This window comes from Benincasa hispida, chromosome 7, assembly GCF_009727055.1.
Source record: "Benincasa hispida cultivar B227 chromosome 7, ASM972705v1, whole genome shotgun sequence".
NCBI classification, from domain to species: domain Eukaryota; kingdom Viridiplantae; phylum Streptophyta; class Magnoliopsida; order Cucurbitales; family Cucurbitaceae; genus Benincasa; species Benincasa hispida.
The window spans coordinates 22,296,646-22,302,645 of record NC_052355.1 but is presented as its reverse complement, the minus strand read 5'-3'; positions in this window follow the sequence as shown (position 1 = coordinate 22,302,645).

Sequence of the window (6,000 nt, the reverse complement as noted above, 5' to 3'; positions counted from 1 at the left end):
TTCCCGAACATCTTCTGAAGTGACACCATTATCTCACGGGCGGTGGGCATTATCTCATGTCTCTTATTAAGTACATCAGATATACTTGCTAAGATGTAGGCCCGAGCTTTCTCATTAGCTCTTACCCACTGATCATAGATGTCTCGAACATTTCGGTTCACTGTTGTAATGGGAACCGGAGGACATTCCTCCGCTAACATAAACCTCAAATCATCCACAACTAATATTGTATTGATATTGGATTTCCAGTTTGAATATCTTTCACCGATAAATTTATCGGAAGCTAGTAATTGTATGATTGAATTCGACATTGCTGAAGCATTTTAAATAAATTTTATTAAATAATTATGCATCTAAATCCAATTTTAGCAAAATAATAAAGTACCCAGTAAATCTTTATCTATTTGCAACGATACTTTAGTGATTTAGAACAATTGCTACAGAGGGACAGTCAAGAATTCCTTTACTGAAGCAAGACAATTCTTGACCAAATACTATATCAGAATAACTCTTTACTCCTATAGTTCTTTTGGTTATCGTTTTCGGTCAAGATCTTTATTAATAATTAGTTATTCTTGTAAGTGTGACCCGCCATTTTCAGATCTTATAGAACGGTATAAATATGCCCTCGAAATAAAAGACAATACCCAAGACAGAACTGTAAGACCCTATTCATTTACTGAAGCCTGGTTTGTTCTGAATCCTATATTACAACCCTCCAAGGGGATCGCCGTGGTTAACAACTAGCTAGTGCCGCCTAAAAACGACAGCAGACACAACATAGGAATCTNGAATCCTATATTACAACCCTCCAAGGGGATCGCCGTGGTTAACAACTAGCTAGTGCCGCCTAAAAACGACAGCAGACACAACATAGGAATCTTATATTTCAAAGTAGTGGAGGAGACCGTAGGACAATGTTGACACATTTCCTTCACCCACTTACTATGATCTACTTCTCTCATTCTCCTTGTTATTGACCCTAACAAACACTTTCCGAATGGAGTAGTCATGGTAAAAATGACACGAAGCCGGGCATAGATCTCACGGTATGAACTCTTGAGGATGTGAGAGCTAATAACTATATATCGAATATATTGTTAATCTCCCACTAAAGTGTTCTATATGTTTGAGTATTTATTTACTTAGGTACAAAACGACTAAATTTAAACAACCTAAGTCTATATCATTTATATCCAAGTATAACAATTATATTTGGATCCTACGATGTCTAAGTGTTTAAACTAGTTTTAAACCTTACACCGCTCACGCAGGCTCATAAAATCAGTTAACAATGCTCAATCTTTCGGTCATAATCCCCAGGTAGGAGGTGTTCCGTAAACCGTCAACTTAAGTACTCCTAGCCTTAGACAGGTTTATGAATTGTTTTGAGTTTGTAACAAAATTTTATAAGGTAACAATCTATTTTAATGGTTAAAACTAGTTGTTAACCTAAGTGAGCATGTTGTATCTATTTGTTATGGATTTTAAAGTCTAATTCAATTTTATAACAGCTTACAAAACTTTAGATATGCTGAACATCCACAACATACAACACAGGCATTCAATATTTAATATAACAATTATATTAAATAAAAGAAACTCTAACATGCATTATATATTATAACATTTTATAACATACTTTCAATGCATGTAACATGCTTCCTATGGTGGGGTTTTAAATCTACATGGCATACTGTATGCATATACAAGATTTATTTAATTATTACATACATCACATGCATAAACAATTAAACACAAACTGATATAGTTTTAGTTTTGGCATAAACAAGCAAACAAAAGCCTAATTATTACAAAACAGCTTCAAAACCGCTTCTGGACCGCTTGAGCCACTCCAAATCGAACCCAAACAACTTGAACCGAACCAAAAAAATTATGAACCGGACAAGCCAAAAACCTTATGTGGCTGAACCGGACAGGACCTCGAGAAAATCGATCGAACCGGCTACTCTCGGTCCATGCTCGAAATCTTGCTAAGGCTTATTGTGTAGCACTGTGTCTATCGTCTAGCACGATCGTCTAGTGTCTGCCTGATCGTGTGGCGTCATCGTCTAGCACTGGACAAAACTACACGATCGCCTAGTGTCTTCAGACTATCGTGTATCGCCATGTCTAGCGCGATCATCTAATGTCTGCCTGATCGAATAGCGCCATCGTCTAGCGCTGGACAAAGCTACACAATCATGTAGTGTTATTGTATAGCGCCTGTTGCTACATGATCGTTTAGCATTTATACCTCAACGACAATATTTGAGCAGAAGCTGAAAAAGTGGAATCTGCAACTCGACCTTCTTCATTTGTTTCTTCAATTACATCTTAATTTCAACTTTAATGACTCCAAATAAATTATAGACTCTTAAGAACACATATAAGCTCATGAATCAAGAGCCAATTACAAATTTAATCAAGAAATCAAAGAGAATTTAAATGTCAAAACTCAAAAAACCATATCAGTGCACCATGTTCATATAGCTCATGAAAAACACTCATCACACAAAAACTAAACCAAATTTAGTACTTAAATGATGCTCTGATACCAATTGTTAGAGTATATCAGCATGCAGCGAAAGCAACAAGGATCAATAAGCACTCTAATTCATTAATTTTGGCAGTAATTAAAGTATACTCATCAATCACAAGAGGGTTTGAAATCATACCTTTGTAAAACTTCTTCAAATCTTGATTCTCAGCTGTAATCTTCTCTGGAACTTGCTGTGAACCACATCAAGATCTTTTTCACTATTCTCTTGGAGCTTTAGAATGAGATTGTGAGACTCAAAATCAGTTTGAATGAAAGGAACTTGGAGAAGAACTCACTGCTACAACCCACTTGAAGAATAATTTCTTCAGCTCGAATTTTTCTGTAAAAACTCTTTAGATGCATGCTTCAATTCCACTCCAATCTTTTTTATTTATTACAAGTATTTCATGCAAAGAAGATGGTTGTATGAGATGTAGGTCATACTTGGAGTTATTGAAGTCAAAATGAGTGGATTTGGTGTGAGCTAGTTGAAGGTTTAATGGAAAAAACCAAATTTCCATTTTGTGTCATTTTTTCAACTTTTCAATTTCATAAATGATTTCAAAAATCAATTTGATTTCAAAAAATTGAAAATATTATTAATTTTGTAAAATTAATTTCATAAATAATTTTCTAATAAAATTAATAAATAATTATTTAAATAATTCAATTAATTTTACACAAATCCACCTTCATATATTTAAATATAAATTCTCCTATTCCATTAAATTCTAATTTGAACATTTCAAATTAACTTATCATACTACTCTAAAGTTAATCCATTTATGAGCTACTAAGGGACCTCGCGGACCTACAGATCATGGGCTCCAATTATCCGAGATTAATTGGCTAAACTCACTACACCGAATTAACTCCAATTCATTAACTAATGGGTCACTCTACTAAAGCCCATAGTTGAACTCCCAATATATTATGTCTACTTGATAAAACCATGATCAGTAAGTCGATCTTTCATGGTCGTTTGTAATCACAGATGGGTCAAGATCACTGTTTTACTCTTGTGAATGCATCCCGTTCCTTAAGTTCCCACCGACCCTCTAATGAACAATTTTAATTCATAATACTTATGAATCAAGTCCTTTCTCTACCATGAGAAGGCGGAGCCCTGATTGTTCAAGACCTAGAATCATAACTTAAGAGAACAACCTATCTGCTAACCCTAAATCGGGTAGGAGTGAATTCCATCTTGCAGGGCTATGTCCCCAGCTATTCATCCAGTCTTATCCTAAAATGGAAGGCTTATTGAACAATAGTGTTGGACTACTCTCACCTACGCAGATCAAAGGATAATCCCGAACAAACAGGAGTTCATAGCTAGCTCAGAATTAAGATGGAATTATCCTAGGTTACTTAAAATGAAATAGTCAGTTTTAACCGTAAACGGTCGTTATAAAGAAAATTGACTATTTTGTGGTCCAGTCTATATGCAAACTCATTGCATAGGATGCCCCCACTCACGTGTCTTTACATGAATGATATGTGGACCATATCATTTGTATTACTTACAAAATGGGCCTACAATAGTGTTATGACATACTATATACTTATTAGCCCATTTAGGCTATATAATATTAACTTGATCCTGTTTATGTCACATTCACACTATTAGCCATGGATATGTTTATTGAATTTTCATAATAGAATGTAAAATCAATAACTTTATTGAATATATTACTCAATAATATTTTATTGATAGATAGAATATTTAACACGAACTGCGAGTTCTAGAACATTCCTAACATTTAAGACAATTGTAACAACTACAAAGAGGGTCGTATTCGTAGGGTAGATACCCAACTTTATCCATCTACTACAGACCATTTAGGTTATTAATTCACATGTATGTCAACTACATACATGTTTTAAGTTTCATAAAATAACCTTGGATTTTAGTTTATTGGATTGAATTAATGTGGTTTAAATGTTGATAAAATACTTCTTATTTTATTAGATATATAATTTGTTTTTACATACTATAAGATATATGAGATTTAGAACACCAACGTTTTAAAAAAATAATTTAAATCATACATCTCATGCATAATTAAATTAAAATAACAAAACTGATCGGCATATTGGGCATATCCTATAAATTGAAGATAAAATTCAAAATTGCAATAATTTGAATTTTCAAGACATGTATTGGTCTTCAATTTTTTCCTTGGCCATCAAAATTTAGTGTTTGAAACACCTAAATTTAATCTGTTGAAGTTTCAGTTGTACATACCTTAATCAATGTTTACCAGATGCTTTAACGATGCACAGAAGATGACACACAGCAGATTTCTTTTATTCGGAAAATACATGATTCTTCCAAAATTTACACTACTTTTTTTCATCAAAATAAATAAAATATATATATATAAAAGAAAAGCCTAACCCTTAAGGATTTTAGAAATGATCTAATAAATGCTTTAAAATCAAATGTCCAAATATGCCCAAACAATCAATTTTGCAAATCACAATTAAAAATACATACATCTCATGTATTTATTTTAAAAGCAACCCACCATTTTTTATTTTAAATTTCAATCAAGAATCAAAGATTGACCTTAATACTAATTGAAGGGATTTGAATCCCAATGGAAGCGTGAAATCGCATTATTTGACTCCTTGAACGAATTAAAAATACAAATAATGTTAAGCAACATACCTTTGTCGTTCCACAATTGCAGCAAAATCTCCTCCACAATTGCAGCAAAATCTCCTCTTGAAACTAGTTGTCTCCTTCTTGAATTCTTCCAATTTCATGAGATCTTCGTTACTATGATTGTGGCAAGGATCTGGTTTGTGGGGACCGCTTCTTGAAAGAATAAAGAAAATGAGAAAAATAATTTGCTTAGAACTTTTATAAGACAATTGGGAGAAATATTAGAGGAAAAGTTTCTGACTAATCGTAGAGATTTTTAGAGTAATCGTAGGGAAAATGTGTTCTATAAGGCCTGGTCGTATTTATAAAAGTCTATGAGTTGCTCCCAACCCTATTGGGATAATCCTTTGCAAAGATTTTTTAATTTAATATTTGATAATATCTAAATAAACTATTGGGGCAATTGCAACTTTATAAAAAAAATGAAAATTGGATGCGTGTCCTTAGGTTTTGCTTTTTTGCAAACACGGCAAAAAACTTAAAATTTGATTCCTATCGGATTTCTATGTGATTGCTATCTAATTTCTATGTGATTGCTATGTGATTGCCACATCTGCAATTACAAAAATGTTGAAGTCATGATTTTGGTTTCTTAAAATATATTTGACATACAATGCAATTTTCCTAAAATATTTATCCAAATAATATCTCATATTAAATGATTTAAATATTTTAAATTATATTTAAATATTCATCTCTGGCATAATCTTTAATTTGAATCTCATTTAAATTAATTAATTAATTCTCCCTCCAATTATTTAGTTCAAATATTATTTAAATTAAATAA